General features: G+C 40.0%; 1 protein-coding gene across 5 annotated transcripts in view; it reads left to right on the forward strand.

Moving 5' to 3' along the window:
- Nucleotides 1-23123, forward strand: part of LOC131693122 (uncharacterized) — a 1060243-nt gene that overhangs the window by 148798 nt on the left and 888322 nt on the right. The gene's annotated exons all lie outside the window — the stretch shown is intronic.

A 23123-nucleotide genomic window follows, 5' to 3' on the forward strand; every position in this document is an offset into this window, starting at 1 on the left:
TAGAGAGAGAGAGCGAGAGAGCGAGAGTTCAGTCCGGCCCAAGACGTTAGTACCTGTCATTGCAGAAATGGCTGCATCCTGAAACCAAACGAAAACAATGTAAAAGGCCGCCATGTTCCTCTTGCATACATCTCAATAATTTGAATCAACTTTTTGACCTTCATTTGCATTATCATGCCCCATGTTGCACACAAACCACATGAGGGCAAGTAAGCAAATTTTATCCCGTACGAAAAACAGGTGTAATCGAATTTTAAATGCAACTTTTTTAATATCCTTTATCGTCCTATATCTAGAAGGTGCTACACGCTCATTTCAAAACGCCACATCGAAGAGTAAGATATCAGGTTAGCAGAAGTCGAATCATTTTGAAACAAACCGTCGAACGACATTTTATAATTGGATTCAGAGATGAAAGTTGTTTTCGATTGTTAGTTTACCTATGACTATCAAAATGAGTGAAATTTAATTTGCTCACAATTTTTTAGTTATATTAACAAGAGTAAAAGAAAAGAATATATAATCACAATTTGTACACTTTTCTAGTTATATCTTCTCACAAGAAACATAATAAGCAAGTGGAAGTTTATTTATATTTTTAATGCTTTCGAAGGAGCTCAAAACTAAGATTGAATAAAAAATTGTAAATGAAGCCATGCCATATATTGCCTATCCCATGAATTTTAGAGTCGCGTAAAATTTTTGACAGTTAGTTTTCCTCGCTCACTAATACTCATGCAGAATTTTGACAACAACATATGACGAAACTATGGCCTTCCCTTAAAATCCCGTACCGCAATCAGCAACCAACGACCAAGCAATCCTTCCGGCAATTTGTTCTGAGAAAATCCGCTTTCACTTTTTTGGTGATCAACATTTTCTGCTTTGCTGATATCCATCCCGGTGTCGGACAATCTTAAGCTGCATTAAATCATTTCAGTTGACAACGTAGCATAAAGAAAGTGATCATCACGCAAAAGATCTTCCCGAGAATAGTTGATTCTATTTAAACTCAACTTCCGGATGCGAATCCGGGGGTTGTAAATCGTCCATTGCTTCAAACCGTGTTTACCGAGGCTGGAAACGGTTCTGCAATAACAAAATATCACATCTTATCTTAGTTTAGCCTTTCGTTATAAAATTTTGAAAAATATCTACCTAATCTAGCAGCAGCAAATTGCAATTATAAAACAAAACGAACTGTCAGATAGGGTACGAGAATACAGAAGGCATATGTATATGTGTAGTGAGGGGAATGCACTGTGCAAATATTTTCCACGCAGGAGTCTTGTTAGGTGCAAAATGTGCAATAGCCTAAGTAACACTTTTAAATATGACGGCAAACAAGCTGCTACAAATATTTTCATTTTGATCGTTATTTAAATGTTATCGGAGCTTGCTTATATCGTTTCATAATTTATACTTTTCTAGCCTATCTTGAACGGTACTTTCGATACAAAGATTGTTTGTCTTTTCAGTCAGGCACCACATCGAAAACATGTTTTGCGGTATACACTATAACTCAAAATCTACTGGACCAAACCTAAGACAAGACGTGACAATCGGCTTCTTGTTTTTCATTCGACATTCTTCTTTTCGCAACCCTGCCGAGTTGTTTTTCACAGCATTTCACAAGTAATTAAGGGAGCTTTTATTTTTTGGTCGATTTTCGATTTTTTCGTAGCACTTTAAAATCAAAGTCCGATTATTGCTAAAACAACGATTAACATGTTATTGTAAAATAATAATATTAAGCAGTTTGCAAAAAGCTCTTGTAGCCTGGGCAATGATGTGAAGAAGAAAAACTGTGCAAAATTCAAAACGATTGGTCCAAGAAATTTTGAGATATGATTTACACCGGATTTCGTCGAGATCCTGAAGATTCACTGTCTGCATCCAGGATCAGATTCATTTTGTAAATTTATGATGGTCAATTCATTATCAGACAGATCGCAGACAATAGGAAGTAACTAATTGTAATTTGTATTAATTAAAATTACTTGACTTTTGGTATTTCATGCTTGATTGGGTAATCGTGCTGATAATTTGGATTACTTCATTTTCAGCAAAGTAGGTCTTCCATATGCACGGTTAGTAGAGAAGGTGGGTAGGATGGTATAATAAGCCCCACCAGGTTAAAATGTTAGATTTCTATTCCATGGACGACTGATACAAATATTTCAAAAGATGTAAGCTGTATTTTTATGACATTTTCGACGTTTTTCCACTTAAAAGCCATTCCGCGTAGAATTAAAATATCGAAAAAATCCCACGTACGTCGCTATTGACATAAGGAATCAGAAAAACTTTAGTTTTTGGTACTAGGTTTGCAAAATCACGGCCGTGGACCCCTTTTAAAAAACGCGCATAAGGTAAAAAAGCTTCAGAGCCGCCATCTTGTGATGAAATTGCTCGAAAAAATTATTTTGTTTGATTCAATACTTATGTTATAAATCCCATTCAAAAAGCTGTCAATTGACATTTTTATTGAGCAATAAAAATTCTCGAAATAAGCCTATTTTTTCGTGCTCTACAGTGGTAATGATGATGCCCTTAAGCTAAATCGAGAATTTCAAAATCGTCTTAAAACATAAATACATAGACTAATAAATGGCATAAACAGTGAATTTTAAATTAACTTCACTGTACAGTTTTTTAACATTGCCGTGTATTGCTGACCAGAACGCAGCAATGCAAATGGCAGCATCATGTTACCGGAAGAAGACAAAAATATGCAAAAATTTCTCATGCTTCTCTTGCATACATTTCGTTATTTTCAATCCTCTCTTCGGCTTTCTTCTGGATAAATATGGCTCTTTGCTCGCAATAAAGATGGTAATAAATAAGCCAGTTTATCAGGTAGGAAACACTGACGAACTACACTGATAAAATAAAGTACTAATTCATGCATAGAAAACTACGCATCTTCAATAAAAGTGGAATAACCCATTAACTGGGTAAAGAGTCCGTACCCATAAATGAATACAGATCTTGTACGTCAACCTGGGTATGTTTAACCCATTATTTTTCGTAGAACTGTTACAACAAAATGCGCAAAAAATATCCATTCATGAAAATCGCGCCAGAATTCAAAATACTGCCAATAGAATTATTTCTAAATTAAAAAAAAACATAAAATAAAATTCATTTAACATTATTGTCTCCTACTACTTAACTACTTAACAAAATAAAACCACCAACTGGATATATTTTTGATGGCCAGATCTTTTGGCTGCTCTAAAAATGCCGAACTGGCGCATATTTGCAACATCCTCAGTAGTCTAAACAGCCGTTGTTTTATGAGCGTTGCCGAAATGTTCCGTTTACACCACGGATTCAGATGCAGGCCGATAATTTGCAGGTTCCGCTACGAACCTTAGTTTGCAGGTTAACTCGCTTAAAATAATTCTTAATGATTTTTCACTCATTATTAAGATCAAAATGTCAATGGACATTACCTCATCGAGTAGTTGTGAAATGGATAAAGAGCACTCATTGTTAGTAGCAAAAAATACCCATTTTTTGATAGCTCGAATAATTTCCGAAAATGGGCAATTTGAATACAATGAGTAAAGTTGTTTTTACCTTGTATATTTATCCGCATTATACAGAAAACTTGCCTTTCCTAGCAGTAGGTAATCTTAAATCTGCGCATCCTACTTCCTCCAACGAAAGAGAGGGAGTCCAAATTTACCCAAAAATAATGAGAAATTCCCATTATTTTGAGGAAAAATATCATTCCCTCTCCCTTGTTTTCCGGCCGTAAAATAAGGACAGCAAATTAAAATTACCTACTGGTAGGTAATAGATTGTTCAAAGAGAGTTTTGACAGTTGGCTTTTAACCCGTAATCATATGTTTGTCGAGAAATAACTATCATAGCACCAATTACAACCACCACCTCTAACTCGACGAGCGCCTATTCAAACTGCACATGTATACCAATTTATTTTCTTTTGTGTATTTAATATTATGTCACTACAAAGCTATATTACTGCAGGAAAATATCGGAAAGAAAAACAATTCACCATGTTGTCTAATTTACTCATTTTCTTTAACTTGAATTTGTTGTTTTTTAACATTGACGTGTAACGCAGATCAGAACGCAGCCATATAAATGACAGCATCGTTTGATTAAAGCTTACCAAATATTTTAGGCCGGTTTAAAAGTTAGTCCGGTTTAAAAACTGTTGGTACGGCTTTGTGCTTACGACTATAATAGTGGCACATTCAGGTAACTTTTGTTGCATAAAAGAAGTACCTGGAGATGACAAAGAAGTCTGATTCGCATTTTGGTACACTGAAAAATGTGCACGATAATCGGGACGTTGCATTTCGAAATTGTTTGAACGCACCCAGTAACCTGAGCCAGAGTTACCAAAAATATAGAAAAATCTGTATTTATACAGATTTTTCAGCCATTTTCAGACCAAGAATCTGTATGTGCAGATATACAGATTTTTGCGTGTATGTACAGATATACAGATTTTTGAGAAATTATGTCTCAAAAACTATTTTTAGGAATATTTTTTACAGTTTCAGTAATACTTCCTCTTTGTCTCTCTCAGCTTAGCCCTCTATATTAGGCTGTGCACGCTGACGGAGTCGACTTAAAAATGACTTTTACTGTGAGCCGTGTTTACAAACATTGCTTCACACGGCTCACAGTAAGTCATTATTTATGTCTACTTCGTCTGCGTGCACAGCCTAATCAAAATATATCTTCACATTCGAGAGTGGTCGCTCATTCTGAAAGGTAAAGGTTTGTAGTACACTCAGGTTAGCACCCAGCAAACGCCTGGCTGAAGCCTACTTCCAGAAACGCTCTGTGACTTTGTTAAGTCTTAATTCTTTGTCCGAAAATATGACAGCTACATTGGTCGACTTAATGCATATAACATTATATATCAACAAAAGTCATTAAATAAAGAAGAAAATTATTTTTCCATTTTGCACATTGGTAAAGTTCAAGTTTCTGGATGTAAAATATCAGAACGAATTGTAGTGTTTTTTTACGAAAATGTAAACAGGTCCTTGCTTGACTGATTTAAACAACAGGAATTAATATCTTCGATAGATAATCCAGCAAAAGGTTAAACGACTCAACTGATTCGATACAGATATCGACACATATTTTTCGAAGAGTAAACACAGATGAAAAGATTTTTTAGGATAAAAATACAGATTTAATTTTGGCAACCCTGGTCGGAAATTTCAGCAAACTCGTTGAAGCGACGACTCATTGCTAAAATTGGACTAGCAGCGTAGTTAGTGCTGCGCATTTCATTGAATTGCGCTAGTAGCTCCGGATCATCATATTCAGCCAGCAGAATATTTGACACGAAAGTAGTCTGCGCTGCATGTCTCCGATGCGTTAAAGTATTAAGTCCTAAAAGACGACAACGGTCCTCGTACGGCGGCAGGTTTAACGGATCGTTCCACGGCAATGCACGTAACGCATATCGTATGAATTTACGCTGGACTGCTTCGATCCTAAGGCTCCACGTTGCTTGATAGGGGCACCAAACAAAGTTTGCAAATTCCAACTGCGGGCGCACCAATGAGCAATAAAGAGCCTTGAAACACAGAGGATCCTGAAATTCACTGAAAATTTTGAAAATAAATCCCAGCAATCGATTGGCTTTGTCGATTGACGCAGAGACGTGATGCGTTAGCTTTTCATCAAGAATGACTCCTAGATTCCTCGTATTCGGGTAGAAGTGACCGGTGAATCGAAAACCACCGAGTTCTGTATCGGCAGAGAATTTAGAAAAAATAAGGTGTTCTCTCGTAATTCCACCATCCCGAGCTCGGGTTTAATATTGCGCGCGCGTGTGACATAGTGCCACCTTAAGCGAACCCACCGTCCGTTGATGACCCCGCGAGTGTCAGGAAATCGTATATAGAAAAAATCCCCCCGTGGTCCGTGCTGCGGATAGTGAACCCGTCCCTTAAACCACCCCGGAATTCACCGAAGAAGAGCGGCCGTGAGTGTCCGAGCGTGATTGCGTGCTCGGAGAGAATAGCGGTCCACATCCAATGGCAGTTAACCTCTCTAAAGAGCTAGTTTAGGCAGCCCTCGAGGGAGTCAAAGGTGAGTCTGCAATGCATGCTCATAGCTAAGCGAACCCTAACTTACAACTTCTTTTGAAATGCTTTCACATTCATCAGGAATCAGGAATCAGAATATATTGGCTCAAATGGCACGTTCCCCGTACATAGTCGGGGATTTGTGCCTTGCCGTGTGTTTTCATCATTTCCTGAGCGGAAGGAAAGGACAAGGAGGTGTGGGGAAGTAGACTTGGAAGGGTGGGAAAAACAGCACAAAACAAAAAATAAACAACAGGTAAATTAAACTCACAAGTAGTTCAACTTGCCTGCGAATAAGCCTAAAGCTCTTTACCACATTGGATAAGAAACTTTAGTATGTCTCTGAGTTTCAGTCGACCAAACATGGTTTCGTCTATATAAGGACGGCTGAAGACTCGTAATCGCAATTGCGCTAGCGCTGGGCAGTTGCATATCAGATGATATGAAGTTCCGTAGTCAGATTCACAAAGATCACATGAAAAAGACTCAGCGCGCTGAATAGTTGCCATGTGATAATTGAGTTTGCAGTGGCCGGTTAAAGCCATGGTCAGCATGCCGCAGTGGAGCTTCGAAAAATGTAAGAGATTTTTCGAAACCACTGGGCATGGTTGTTCTAGAAACGCCTTTGTTTGGCGACACGTTTGTAGATTTCTCCAATAATTGCGGTGCTCGGACGAAGCCCAGGACCGTATTTTTTCCCTTATCCAACTTGTCGAAATTGGCAGCGCGGGCTCAGGACCAACGAAGTCAATCGATGAACCTGCCCTGGCCAATTCGTCAGCCCATTCATTTCCAGTAATACCGCAATGTCCGGGCACCCAGACAAGGTAGATAGTGTTGACAATGCTTAGTTCTTCGATTTGGGTTCGGCACGCGATCACTAGCTTGGACCGGGATTTGTCTGAGCTAAGGGCCTTGATTGCAGCCTGACTATCGGAGCAGAAGTTTATAACTCTGCCGGACAAACTCAGTTGAAGGGCCGATTGCACCCCGCACATAATCGCAAAGATTTCTGCTTGGAATACAGTACAGTATCTACCTAGTGAGTGAGATTGTTCCAGTCTCATTTCACGACAGTAGACACCAGCACCAGCACGTCCCTCCATCAGAGAACCGTCAGTGTAACAAACCACTTGCGTTTGTTGTTGTCTTTCCATAAAGCCAGACAACCACTCCTCTCGAGAGGGAATCTTAACATGGAATGTCCTGTAAGGAAAACTACAAGTGAGTGTAATATCGCTGGGAGCAAGAATATCTTCACCCCATGTAACCATTTGTGACCACAATCGTGTATGACTGGTAGCAAGATCAACATGATTACTGTTCCAAAGCCCAGTAACCTGCAGTCTGTATGCACATGATAGTGCTTCTTGTTTTAAGTGTATGTGTAATGGTTTGATATTTAGAAGTGCCTCAAGAGCAGCAGTCGGAGTCGTGGTGAAAGCACCAGTCAACGCCATGAGCGCCATTCTTTGCAGATGGTTTAGCTTTGACTGGACTGTCACCACCTCTCCCCTCTGCCACCACACAAGGCATCCGTATGACAGTATTGGACGTACAATTGTCGTGTAAATCCAATAGATGTATTTAGGTTTGAGACCCCAGGTCTTTCCAAAAGTTCGTCTACACTGCCCGAAGGCCATGCACGCTTTCTTGACTCTGAACTCAATGTGAGCAGACCAATTCAGTTTGGAATCCAATATGACTCCAACGTATTTGACTTGATCTGCACACAGCAGCTCAGAATCAAAGAACTGCAAGGGACGAACCCCGGTTGTTATTCGCTTCTTCGTGAAAAGAACCATTAAAGTTTTGCTTGGGTTAACTGATAGTTTAACTTGTCGACACCACTGTTCGACAGCTCTTAATGCCTGTTGCATCAAGTCAAAGATTGTTCCGATGCAAAATCCAGTAATTAGTATTTGGTAATCGTCAGCAAACCCGTAGGTTGGAAATCCAAGCTCATTGAGTTTCTTCAACAAGCCGTCAGCTACTAAGTTCCATAACAAAGGTGACAGAACGCCGCCCTGAGGACAACCGCAAATACTCAACTTCCGTATCTCAGCCTGTCGCAGTGACGAGCAAAGTATGCGATTACTAAGCATTGCGTTTATCCAACCTGAGATACATGCAGGTATCCCATGACCGCGCGTCGCTTCCAGAATAGACTGGAAGGACACATTGTCAAAAGCACCCTCAATATCTAGGAATACACCCAAGCTAGATTGCTTGAGCGAGAAGGCTTTCTCAATGTTGTAAACAACATCGTGAAGCAGAGTGATCGTGGATTTCCCACACTGATATGCATGTTGCATTTTGTGCAGAGGATATTCAACTAAACTAACGTTCCTGATGTGATGATCGATTATCCGTTCCAAAGCTTTCAGAAGAAAAGAACTTAAGCTGATAGGCCTAAAACTCTTGGCTTCTTCATAGCTTGAGCGCCCCCCTTTGGGAATAAATCTAACAGTTATTTCTCGCCATGCTTTCGGGATATACCCGGTAGCAAGACTGGAAAGCAAAATCTTTTTCAAGACATGTTTAAGAATATCAAATCCCTTTTGCAGTAGCACGGGAAGTATTCCATCTTTTCCGGGTGATTTGTATGGAGCAAAGCTGTCAACTGCCCACTTGACCGATTCAGTGGAAACCAATGTGCGTGCTAGCGCCCACGAGTCCGAATCACCAGAATGAGATCTGTGAACATTGATCAACTCCGGATCGATACAACCTGGAAAGTGTGTGTCGAAGAGACAATTAAGAACATCTTTTTCGTCTGTCACATAAACACCATCTCTGGTTTTCAAGGAGTTCATCTGAAAATCATTCGATTTGGAGAGAATTTTATTTAATCTGCTAGCCTCGTTCAGACTAGAGACATTAGTGCATAGGCTTTGCCAGCCAGCCCATTCTGCAGATCTAAGACATTTCTTATATGCACTACGAGCTGACCTGAAAGCCCTGGAGTCATCACGCTGACGCCGGTTCCAAGCTCTTCTCATAACTTTCTTCATTCTATCAAGCTCAGCCCTCCACCAAGGGGTTCCCCTAGTCAATTTAACAGTACGAAGTGGACAAGCTTCTTCGTAGGATGCTAATATGAATGAGTTTGTCGTATCCACGACGTCATCTAAGTCGTCTAGTTGACTAATTGTTGGAAAATATCCATGAAATTTAGTCGCTAAGTTTTCCAAAAAGAGGTCCCAGTTTGTAGACTTAGGATTACGATATGTCACCACATTGAAGGTGACATCAAAATGCTCGAAAAATATATATTTATGATCGGATAGAGACGGTTCAGTTTCATTTGGAACCTGCCAATTTCCCAGTTCATGCAAAATTCTATCAGAGCAAAGTGTTATGTCTAACACCTCCTCCCTCCCAGACCTCGCAAAAGTTGGTCGGTTTCCCACATTCAGAATATGGAGATTTGTACTACTTATGTACTCCATCAGTTCAGAGCCTCTCAGATTGATGTCTGAGCTGCCCCAAATGATGTGATGAGCATTCGCATCACTGCCGATAATGAGCGGAAGCCCATTTCTGCTACAATATGATACAACGCTTTTGAAATCATCAGAAGGAGATGATTCGTTATGCGGTAGGTATGCTGAACAATATATATATTTTTTGTCTACGTTTCCGACAGTCAATGTAACTGTGACAACACAGATATCGCGAGTTGTGAGCTCCGATATGAGACACGCGTCAATAGCCTTATTTGCAAGAATGCAAGCACGAGGCATTTCACGTGGGTTAGTCATGCCTGTCTTGTTGTAAGCAATGAAGGCAGTGTTAAGTAACTTTCCAAAATAGAAGTTTCCTTTATGGAAATACGGTTCTTGAACCAATGCTATGGAAGCTTTACCTTCCTGCATGAGTCGAGATAAATTCATAGTTGCTGTACGTTTATGTTGGAGATTGACTTGTGCTATTCTAACCATTGTTGATTAGAGAACTGTACATTTCATCTCCAACACAAATTGCACAACAACTAGAGGACACCAAGCGAGTTGGGATGTTAACGCATTTAGCGAGCCATATCAGGTTTAAATGGGACATGATCATTTGATTCCCACGATTTGCGAAGAAAATAATGGTCCACTGTGTCAGAGATTCGCATAACACAGCAAGGGCAAAACCCAAAATGCTCCGTGCGCGCCTGGCATATTTTAGACCCTCCAATCATTAAGTCCTCGGCACGGAACTACACCTTGACTTAGGGTCTCCTACTTTCAGTCGCCTCCTACGACATGGCAGCAGGACTCCAGTGGCTCAATTCTAGGCCGGATACCACACGGCCTCTGGGCAGGTTCATCTGTACACATCGAAATTTGATAATCGAGACTCAACAACACTTCACCGAACTACCATCAGCCGAGAGTCTCTGCAAACCCCCAGCCAACAAAAATTCGGCAAAATTAAGTGGATCATCGGTGAAAAAAATCGGTGTGTAGAGTGAACGTTCCGCTGCGTAATGCAGCGTACTGGGGAGTTCGCCCGACTCTTCCCAGGCTCCGTTCGCCATTGAGAATGTTTTAAACCCCCTCAACAATTTTACCCATAGCACGGGTCGCATGACACTATGGAATTGGGGTTCCCTGTTTGGTAGATTTTTACCACTGAAACAGGTAGTCCGTAGTGTAATTCTTAGCCGGTTGAAACAACCACTTCCGACACTACATGGCTTATCTAGGCTGTTCGGTGAAAGAAGCTGACATTGAAGAACAGCTTCCATATTTAGATGGGCGAACAGCCGCAGAAGGAAGGAAGGAAGGAAGGATAACGGGAGGAGAGGGATTTGGGCTAAGCGCTTATTTAAAGGCGGCACTGGCTCGCCTTGTCAGGGCTGCTTTAGGGCATGTGGTATTTAGGCCTAGGACGTATAGGTCCCACTACCTCGTCCTACCACACCCGCAGTCAGCCCCCGCTGCTGGTTCGGGTCGCGAATCACAACTAGTTGCTATCGCGATTAAGCATTATCCACCACCTATGACCCGCCCGGTTGCTTGCAGCTCAGCTTCCCACGTAGCGTTCCTCCACCACCACGGGGCCCGGGTACACTTTCACATTCATAGTCTAATCAGTCACAAAAAGCCGGTTTTCTTGCTGAAGGAACAGATCCCTCGTCAAATCATTTTTTCTTGAACTTACCCACGAAAAAAAACTTGTATCTTCTTTGAACTTTTCCGTGAGCAAAAGCCTTGTAGAGTAAGAGCCCCGATTTGCTTGAACTTCCCATAGGCTTCATCATTACTGAAGAAACATCCATCGAGTCAGTACCTGGTCTTACAGCCAAACCATAATTCAAGGTGATGATATCAGGTTTGATTTTCCGAATGACCTTCAACCACAGTTGACGAGAACGGAGTAGTGAAAGTTTTCTTATACTTTTTAATCACTCGAGCCACAGGGCATTTAGAATAATCTAACATTATTGCTAGCTCCCTTGACTTTGAAGGTTTTTCGAGTAATTATTCACAGTTATATTTGTTTTCTCCTCCTACTTGAGAAATAACTTGGCACCATGTTGGTACAAAATTGTGAAATAAATAGACCGAGCAGAACTCTTTACAATCAATAAAAAGCTTTTAAAACCTTGCTGAGATAAACTCAAACTTTCTAATTTCTCGCGCATCCGTTGAATGAGGAATCTGCTCAAAATCAACTAATACTAGACCAAGCAGAAATATTCGTTTTGCAGAACAACTTAAAATACATGACTGAAACTTACAGTATTGGAATTAAGATTCCCGTGTATATAGAAAATGACAGTATATAGGTGAGGTTACATGAGCAAAATACACGTCATAATTTGGAGGTATAGAATCCGTTTCACTTGATACTTGATGAAACTTTTTCTCGAATAAAGCTAACGATGTTCTTGTAGTGAGAATTCGGGTCGAAAGTTCTACTCCCTCTTGACTATACAATTCAAACACAACGGAACTATAATTGAACAAGCCACCTCTAGTAACAATTAAGGTTTTATGGTGGTTTAATAGCCATTCGTAAAACTTAGATTGCACTTGTAGCGTGCTATAAAACTTCAATTGTTACTTGGGATGCTATGCGTCCATGATGGGCAGATTCCTATGTGCAAGTACTGTAATTCGACGGGATATACTGGAGAACCTTGCGCGGAAGATGGTCAGAAGCAGGGTTGCCAAAATTAAATCTGTATTTTTATCCTAAAAAATCTTTTCATCTGTGTTTACTCTTCGAAAAAGCTGTGTCGATATCTGTATCGAATCAGTTGAGTCGTTTAACCTTTTGCTGGATTATCTATCGAAGATATCAATTCCTGTTGTTTAAATCAGTCAAGCAAGAACCTGTTTACATTTTCGTAAAAAAACACTACAATTCGTTCTGATATTTTACATCCAGAAACTTGAACTTTACCGATGTGCAAAATGGAAAAATAATTTTCTTCTTCATTTAATGACTTTTGTTGATATATAATGTTATGTACATTAAGTCGACCAATGTAGCTGTCATATTTTCGGACAAAGAATTAAGACTTAACAAAGTCACAGAGCGTTTCTGGAAGTAGGCTTAGCCAGGCGTTTGCTGGGTGCTAACCTGAGTGTACTACAAACCTTTACTTTTCAGAATGAGCGACCACTCTCGAATGTGAAGATATATTTTGATTAGGCTGTGCACGCAGACGAAGTAGACATAAATAATGACTTACTGTGAGCCGTGTGAAGCAATGTTTGTAAACACGGCTCACAGTAAAAGTCGTTTTTAAGTCGACTCCGTCAGCGTGCACAGCCTAATACAGAGGGCTAAGCTGAGAGAGGCAAAGAGGAAGTATTACTGAAACTGTAAAAAATATTTCTAAAAATAGTTTTTGTAACATAATTTCTGAAAAATCTGTATAAATACAGGTTATTCTATATTTTTGGTAACCCTGGTCAGGAGAATACACCACAACCGATTGCCAATACATCTATGGCAAATCAATCCAACTACCATCACCTGAACTACACAAGGTTGCCAAATTTGTGGCTACTGTTTAACTGAAAACACAGCATCAAGCACTCCAACATCAACAGCCAGCACCTTCAGTGTGGATTTAGTGACCTATAAGTGCAATAGGCAACGAAAAACATCTGATCGTGAGCCCGAACACGGCATTACCGATTAGAGATGCGCAGACTCTGTAAAAAGAACTAGATCACATGAACCATTTTTCCGTTCAATTGAATTTTTAATTGTATACAGCGAATGATTGTCGAAACAGTCTGATCTGTAAAGGCCAGAAGACACATGCAGTATAATTTTGGAGCGAAAACTCTTGTTGAGCGTTTGCCAGCTGAACTGTTACACAGGTTCGTTGAACGGTGGCCAGTTGTTTATGATGAAATTACAGAAATAGAGAGTAAGAGGCATTTTTCTATTCTCCTTGAATGTCGTTCTTCGTCCAGTTCCAAATCACGAGAGCATCCAAGATAGTTTGTGGGACGGTAGGTCAGTTCATTGTCATCCGTTCGCCTAAAAATTGGTCACTTGAATTTGGCGACTTTCTTTAGGTGAACTGACCAATTCATTTCTAAGCGAATTAAGTAAGTACTATTGTGCTTTGAAAAGGAACCTCTTTCACTCTTTCTATTTGAACAACCAGTTATCCTGAACCGTTCGTGAACGGATTTCCCATCTTTACGTGAATGATAAGAGAAAAGTAAATGAACCTCAAGATGCAGCAGGTGACCAGACAAGTGTTTTCCCACCACTAAAGAAGCTATAGAAAGTAGCGCGCACGAAATCCGTCTGACACTTAATAACATTTGGTTTTGTTTTAGTTATATTTTGTAAATATTTAAAAGACCTTCGGCTCCGTTGAGACACCGCGAAGAGCCGTATCGAATGAACGTATTATAAAAAATAGTGATTTCTTTCAAGGATGGTGTTTGATTCACCAGTCGCCAATCCCCAAATATTAACAGTGTTAAAAATGTGAAATGAGTCTATGCTTCTAAATGTATTTATTTTTTAAATCGTCTATAAGCAATATTTTGTTAGAAAGGCGTGCCCCTCCTTTGTCAGCCAGCTGGAGCCGCCTATGACAGTGACCACAAAATTTCTTTCTATTGTCTATCATGTGCTCGAGAATGTTTGACGGTAATGGATTTGCAAGATCGAGTAAGCAAAAAAATGTGACCTGAACAAACCATTACAAATCTTATGAAAATTTTTAGTAATTGTCTTTTGCTGTGTTTCCCCATTTAATTCTGGATATTGAAGATTCCTGAAATTTATATTATTTCGCCGTGTAGCTGCTCGAAGGTTTTGTTGTGTAATCTGCCACATATCCGCTTTATTTCGGCAGCTTGAAAACTTGTGCTCCAGTGTTTCTTGCTGACCACAGGTTGTGCAATCTGGATTCTCTCTTCTGTCTTGTTGAAATAGAAGGTCATTATGATTGAATTTCCCGTGAATTAGAAGAAAGAAAGCTTATTTCTCGTCGGAGTTTAGTGATCGACAGTTTGAGTTTTTCCACACTCGCCTCCAGTTCCAGTTGACTCGCGTTGTCACACTAACAGCTGGTAGTAGTTGTAGCTGATGCCGATAAATTTCGTTGGCTGTTGATCCTTCTTGCAAACGGTCTGGAAGGCTGCCTAGTATTGAGTTGATTTTTCGAAGGTGGCTCATGTCAGCAGGGATATATTCTTGCTGTATATATTGATCTATTGGCGGCAGGATGTTTCTTGTTTTGATGAAACGATTTACGAGTAGTGACTTTGCCTTTATTTCAGGGGAGTGCAAATCTAAACCTCCATCTCGTTTTGGTCGGATAACGTCGACGAATTTTACCCCCTGTGCTGGAAGGCCCGACCACAAAAAGAATCCAATTTGTTTTGTGAACATTGCCGCATATTTGTTTGGTAGATTGAAAATGGACGCCATGTACCAGATTTTTTAGCAAATATATGTGTTTAATAATACCACTTTTGAATGAGATTGATCAGCCTTGGCCAATTCATCCATAGAAGTGCGTTTACTAGTCGGTAGATTCGCTCCCAATTGGCAGAGATTGTTTCTTTCACTGAGTGTTTGAATATAACACCTAATATTTTGATGGATTCTTTTTTGCTGAAGCCACTCCAATCTCTTATTCCCACTCCTATTTCCAATGCTTCCGTTTTTAGGATATTTAGGATTTGCTCCTGCAGCTCTCCCAAAAGCTTGGAAACACTCTTGTATACGAGCAACTTTCCCTGCACAACGGATGATTACTGTGATGTCGTCGGCATAGGCAATTACACATACTCCCTGATAATTGCATATTTCCGCGAGTTGATCCAATAACGGTTGTAGATACATGACGAAGAGTAACATACTAAGTGGATCGCCTTGACGGACCGATCTTTTTATAGCAAATGGTTCAGTTGTACGATCATTGATTCTCAGGTGCGATCTAGCGCAACGGGCTAAAGATTCCATGAAGTCTACAAATCTGCTAGTGATTCCCATTCTCCTGATAGTAGAGAAAATAAATTCATGATTAACACGATCAAACGCACTACTGAGATCACATGCTATCACAATCCCTCCTATTCGCTCATGTTTTTATACGCCGATATGGTCACGTATCGAGCATACCGCCTCAAAAATTGTTCTCTTTCCGTTGCTGCATTTTTGATTTTCTGATAGTATTCTGGAGGATATTACTTCTAGTCTGCTTTTTAATATACGGCTTAGAATTTTGTAGTCAAGAGTTATGAGTCGAAACGAATCAATTCCGCCGTTGGCGCTGCCTTGCTTGCGAACCAATACAATAACTCCATCTTGCAGGTCTTCTGGCACCACTCCATTTTTGATTTCGTACAGGATTCCAGTGAACTCGCTTTTGATGTTTTCAGGTAGAACTCTCTAGTTAGTCTTACTGTGTCGATTTTGTTGGCTATTTTCGGCAAATTTGAGACTAAAAGAAACGAAAGCAATGAAATTGAAAGACGGATAGGTATTCTAGAGCGAATCAGTTATAAACTTAGAACGGAAAACTAGAACTAGGCAGGCTCATATGGGCTTGATCGAAAGGAAATGTGAAGAATTTTTTGCCTTCTGCAGAGTAGGAGTTGGGCGTTTCACCCAAGTCTACCGCATGGTCTATGGTAGAACATAACTCATCATCATGTTTTACCGCCGACGCCGCCTAGTTAGTCCTGCAGATCCTTTAATTGCAGCCAAAATGTCTTCTTCACTGATGTTGTCCTGATGGAAGCGTTCAGTTGGTTCGATATCTTCGGCGGTGAACAAATCCTTGTAGTGCTGAAGAACACACTCATGTATTTCAGACTAGTCCTCAGTCGGATGGCCATTCACGTTTACGGACTTTATGCTTCTTCTAGATTTTTGTTCGGTTGACTGATATAGATTCTGTCAATTCTGGACATAGTTCGACCCCTCACGAACGTGTACTCATCCTGAGAGTTGAAGGCTCTCCAAACATCTTTCAGATTTATTCCATCGCATACGCGTTTTAAAACTGAACTCAAGTTTGACACTTCTGTAGTGTCTCTCTCTGTAGAACCGAGTTGAAATCTCCGATTACTAAGCAGTATTTTGAACGGTTTTGAAGGTAGTATGGCAGGGTGTGATTGAAGAAAACCTTACGATAATTTCTGTTTGGAGATCCAGATGGCACGTAAACATTTATAATTGTTACCTCACTTCCCAAGCGATCGCTATACCACGTCTGATTTCATTGATGTTAAAGATGATTTCGTATCCCGGGATTTGGATCGCTTCGCAGTGTACCTCTTGCATACATATAATATCTAAATCTAGTGTGTATAAATGTGATGAGAGCGTTGATCTTGTTTGTATTACTTATTCAGTTTATATTTAATGTGGCGATCGCGTATGAGAAGGTTTGTGTGTTATTTATTACTGGCATTTTCAGTTGTTTTTTTACTTGCCGACGATGCGTTGATGTTTGTCGATCGTAGCTTCCTTCTCGTTCCTGAGGGATCTTCTTCGTCGGAGATCTCCATTGTTTCTCTCTCGAGTCCACTCGTGAGAGGAATCGGTCGGCTGCTGTTAGTATCACTGCGTGTGTTTTCTGGGTTCTCGCACTCCGTATTTCCGTCATCGGCTTGTTGCCCATGTGGATGGAGCTCGCTGTTTGTTGACGGTATTGGTGCTGCTGGTGGTTTCTTAAATTTTGATGACGTGGTCGAAGGGTTCGGGTTGTCCTCTGCCGCTCGTTTGGTGCTCTGGATCTGTTCAGTGGGTTGTGCTCTGTCGTGGGACGCGTTACGCGACGTGCGGGATCGGCTTCTCGTTCTACTACGATCGGCAACTACACTCGAGTAATCCTTACCCTGTGCTGCCAGTTTTGCTCTGTTTTCGGCGCAGCTATATCCAAAGTGGACGATATTGTTGCAGTGATGACATGTTTGGATTTGGTTAAGGTACGTAACATTCGTGCTGTATCCTTTGATACTGATGAAAGATGGTATCGGCTGCTTCATGCGAATGCGCATGTTGCGGACCCCGCTGGGTATGTTGGCAAAATATTCGGAGCGACATGCTTCGTGTTTGATGCTCATGACTTCACCGTAGTCTGCGAAGAAGTCAGCAATCCATGATTCTGGCACCCTGGGTGAAAGATGATGTAGCTTTACATCTATACCACCGTCCTATATATACGGTCTTACTCGGTGTTTGTTATCGTCGTTGGAGAGCAGCAGCTTGTTGTCGAATGTCTCAACGATATCGTTTGCTCCTTCCTGCGTCTTCATCTCGACATACACCTTGCCTTCAACCCGATCAATTTGTATCGTTGAAACTTCTTGCGGTGTGAGCTTCAATTGCTTTGCGATGAAAGTATATACGGTTTCATCTTTCAATTTGCGTATTCCACGAACATCGATGAAGAAAGTGTGTTTCCTCAACATGTCCATGTTGCGGCTGGGGCCTTGTTACCTTCAACAAGCTTTAGACCTCTCCGGCGAATATCACGGTATTCGGAAAATAATTGTAACTATATTCCGTTGAATACGTCTGCTGAGATAGACGGATCAGCGATAACTAAACTAGTAAACTTCAAATCATTCGATTTTTCGTCTTTAAAATAAATAGTGCAAGGGTAAATAGTACATTGAGCGTTTACCGAATGAAAGCCTGGAACTGCATCCTGCACAACAAAAGAATAATTCTCCGATAAATCACAGATAATGATGCATTCTGTAGCTTTCAAATTGCTTTTGATGTGTTTCAAGTAGTTTGCTTGCTGCTCAGCTATAAAGTTTTGCGGCAATTTATTGAATAATTTTTCTAGAAAAAGTATCAATAAATTCTTATGTGTCCATTTCAACTAAGTCCATAATGCATTTTTCTACTTGACGCCATTGTTTGAATTTTAATGATTCAATATTACCGTTACTAAGAATACTCATTAGTTCTGTCGCTAAAATTTGTGTTCCAGGGCAGTTTCCGCAACACTGCAGCCAACATTGTTCGCTCGAATTTTTACAAATTATTTTAGGAAGCAAATCATGATAAGAGTTAACACCATCTGGAAGAGATTTAATGCTTTGTAATGTTTTGAAAATAAGAATAATGTTTTGATGATATATACATACGCATACGGTATGCGTGCCACTTGTCTCTGCCAAAATGCAGTGTTTTGAACGATTACTAGCGAACATGGAACATCCTATTTTAATATCAGAATAAGTATTTTATTTTTGGAAACAAATCATGATCACCATCTGGAAATGATTTGCTGCTGTGTAATGTTATGAAAATAAGTTTAATGTTTTGATGATATATACATACGCATACGGTATGCGTGCCACTTGTCCCTGTCAAAATGCAGTGTTTTGGACGATTACTAGCGAACATGGAACATCCTATTTTAATATCAGGATAAGTATTTTGGAAGATAGAATACGCCTCCTGCAAGTTTCACAAAACTAATCTTCTCTGTACGTAAATTTTGGCTTCTTCATTGTTATATATTAAATAATCCCTTTTCCCTGCACAAACGCGGCTTACATCGTCACTATTATAAAAATTCGTAACACATCTTATCGTTTCTCTTCCTATTGCCGCAGAGCTTAAACTCTTTTCAGGCACCACCATTATTCCTTTCTATTGCTGCAATGCTTTTGCTTTGATGGCCATATATTTAGAAACATTGAATTCCTGCATAATTCTATATGTAGTCCAACTTTTGGGAAGTGTAGTTCAAATCCTGTATCGCTCATTGCTGTCTCTTGTTTCTTTATATTTCTCCTTAAGTTGTGTGAGAATTTCATTATCGTCCGACAAAGGTACGTTGTAAGTGGTAACGATCGATTCAGAACTGGATGCTTCTAAATACATATGATAGATTATCAGAAAAAAATCATACAAATGATTTCTTTTTTATTATTTACCTTGGTAGGAAAATGGAACGAATCCGGAAGGTCCTGCAATGGTGGTCAATGTTTCGAAGAACTCTGAAAACAGGTTTCAAAGAACAAGAGTTTGTGTTAGTAGTTTGAAGAAAAGAATTGAAATTTAAAAAACAATCATGTCATATTTTCGATAATATACCTGGAACAGAGAATCTCGATGGTCCTGCAACGGCTTCTTCGGTCTCGGGATCAATGGTTCATACAGTTTATTGTAGCACCGAAAACAAATGAAGGATCTGCTCTCATCTATTTTCATCTTTTTTGACATTAAAAATGTCTTACTCCACTATCTGGGGCTAGGTGTCATTCTAAAATCTAAACTATCTCCCATGTAAGGAAACTATGTAAGGTTTGCACGCTTATAACTCCGATATTACTAGATGGATTTTAATAATTCATACACCAACCGATTCAGAAACACCTAACTTAAATATTGGTAATAATTTAATATCTCCCCAATAAAAGTAGACTTTTGGAAATTGGTAAAATTAAAAAGTTCACGAAGAACGGGAAAATTACCATTCGTGAGGCAGATTTCTCAGACACAACCGTCAAGTGAGGGCAGCTTAGTTGCTCAATGAAACACGAAAAGTCATAAATAGAAGCAACGCATGTCCGTTTAAATCAGTTGTTGCTCTTATCCCATACGAGCAACATCGTCTCCGGGCGATGCAATAAGCGCTATCGATTTTCGGTAACGTTGGCATTTGCACACACTCGCACCTAAGTGACTGAACCATATACTGTTAGTTTATAAATAGAGGTGACGCGTACCCGTTTGAATCAGTTTTTGTTCTTATGTCGAACGGGTAAGATCATGGCTGCAGCGTCTGGACACTACAATAAGCGGTAGACGCTATGCATTTTCGGCAGCGGTGGCCGTGTGCGGATTTTTCGGGTACCAGCACGGTGTCACAGAATGATTTGCAAAGTGGGTGGGCGGGGTGGTTTTGATTTAATTCAATACGGTGTGTGCTGCTTAAGTGTTGCGTTTGAAAAAAATATATTTATTTTTATGCATGCGTGTGCGTTGTAACTTGTTAATCCATGCTTACGGCGCTTTGTAGCTGCGTAGGGTAAAGAGCCTATTGGTTTTCATGTTTCATATTTCGGTTATATGTTTTTTATCAGTAAGGCATCTGACAACGTGCTTCTGTAGTTATTGCACTGTTCAGCAGCGTAGTATTTTATATAGGAGAGTACACTCAGGTTTTTTTACGCGGATTTTGAAATTTACGCGGTTTTCATTAACGCGTTTTTTTAAATTTACGCGGTTTTCATTTATACGGCCTGTATCCCCTGCGTGAAAAATCTGAGTGTAATTGCATCGGAAACAATCACATTCCCAGCAGAACTTTTTGTTTTCTAATTTCAAACACTTTTGTTTCGTACTGCACACAACGGAAATTTTTAAAACAGAACTTACCGTCCCAGCAGCAGTTGAAGCGGGTGTTCTTTTTCGATTCAAATGCAAGCCATGTCTTAAGCGTTACTGGACTTAAAATTGTTTTCCCAGTTTATCCAGCCAGAATATCTGTCCTACCCTATGTATTTAAAACACACCCTTTAATTTTTCATTGCACAATCGTTCCATTTTTTGGTGAGTTTTCTGATACGCGTACTCAACATCCAAATACCACAAACTGAACACTTACGTTTTATTTTAAGAGATTCTTCAATTGACCTGTTGTTGTAGGAAACTCTGTTTTCTGGCTGATAATTTCTTTCAAAACATTCCTGGTTTTATGTAATATATTCGAACCTACGAGCCAGTGATGTAGTACCAGCAAAAACAAAATTTACCTATAAACTATCTGCTAGTCATACCAACCATGTCCTTTGTCTCAGCAAATAGGTTGAATACTCTTTTTTCAAATCCGAGCAACACTCCCAATCTAGCCAAAGTGGACGCTCGGTAAAAATATTTTGAACGCGAAGGGAGGGCAGGATCTGCAATGTCTGATTTTTTTTACGTGGTTAATGGACTACCCCCAGGTTGAAACGAATGTTGCACCCAGCTTGTAAGTAAATCATAGATTTATTTATTCACAGCTGCTGTGACTCGGTGGAAGTGTATAGTGAACTATCATGCGGGTGCATCGTTTCCATGCATGTGGGGTGTATACATAGATTTTTTTATTTTCAAAAAATTATATCTCCGAAACCTCTAGATCTGGCTCAAAAATATGTTTGGAGATGTTGTGTAGAATTGAATGATCTTTCAAATAAAAATATAAAAGTATGGAGTATTCAAGAACCCTTTCATGAGCATGAAGACTGTACAATTCGTAGTTGCTACTCCGTGATTGACCAGAATACGCGAAATTACACAAAGAGTCAACGAATGGGGCCTGGGAGTAGCAATCCATCCTCAATGTGCACGTTTCGAGAACTCCATACTTTGAAATGTCAATAACGGCGCCGGCCACGTCCTTACAGTCATCGAGGAAGGAAAGGAATGTTAGTGTGACAACCGTTGTTATGGAGGCAGTGTATACCTCTGCATCTCCACGCTTGTCACGGAAAGGAGTTTTTGTCAGTGGGGTGGGGTAAAAAGTTGCACAAATCTGGATTCACCTTGATAAGTGATGCGATCTATGAAACTGTCAAGTGGTCATCATGTGTTTATTGTTCTGGGCAGCCGGCTGCCAAGAGTTTATAAGGGATTTATCGTTTGTTGAATTAATGTGGATATTGCAAGAATACAACTTAAATTCTGGACAGTGGACTGTCGGGAGTGTTGCTTATGGTTAATTGAATCAGATGTTTTTCAATCAGCATCTGGCCAATTTCCTTATTAACTGTTTATGTAATCTAGTGAAGCAAGACAATTTTGGAACAATGCAATATACCGTAAAGCGATTAAGAGGTATTTTGATTCCGTAATATAATTATATAATAATAATCTATAACATATAATGATGGTGTATAAGCTTTGGTAGCAGTATAAGCAATTAAATGGCAACTATGAATTGGTTTAATTCTCCACGAACGATTGAATAAGTTGTCAGCACCTACGCAAACGATAACCGCGCGCGCCAATGCGTCAACCGGAATGCATCCTAAGCTTTATTTGCTTCTGAAAAGTAACTAACATCGAACCGGGACAATGTTGACGATTTTAACTAGTAGTAAAGTGTAGATTCGTTAGTTGGGTCACGACATCGCCCCAACTAATGAACACGATTCGCTAGTTGGGTCGATTGACAGATGCCAAAAACTGTCGGAAGGGAATGGTAGGAGTGTAACTTCTCACATTTTTATCTATTATCTGCTAAATTGTCAAAATAAAGTGAGACTGCACCAGCGATGATGAATTGCGGAAAAGAGAAAATTGTTGGGATGAACCGTGCACACATATGGAATTCAACTGCGCAGATGAACTATGCACGTGTTTGTGTGCGAATTGCTGTGTGCGGGTTGTACGCAAAATGTGGGTTTTAATAAATCCTTCCTAAGCATGTGCAAGAGCCGAACGCCCGACAGCATGCGTAGGAAAAACTATGCTCAGCCCCACCACCAGTCCACCCCCACAAACCCCTCCCCCAGAACTCCAAAAGAAGAACACCAGTCGATCCACCAGACCACCACGATCCAAACCATGCAAAATAGTTGGCGAAAA

This window comes from Topomyia yanbarensis, chromosome 3 (genome assembly GCF_030247195.1).
Source record: "Topomyia yanbarensis strain Yona2022 chromosome 3, ASM3024719v1, whole genome shotgun sequence".
In the NCBI taxonomy this organism is placed as follows: Eukaryota; Metazoa; Arthropoda; class Insecta; order Diptera; family Culicidae; genus Topomyia; species Topomyia yanbarensis.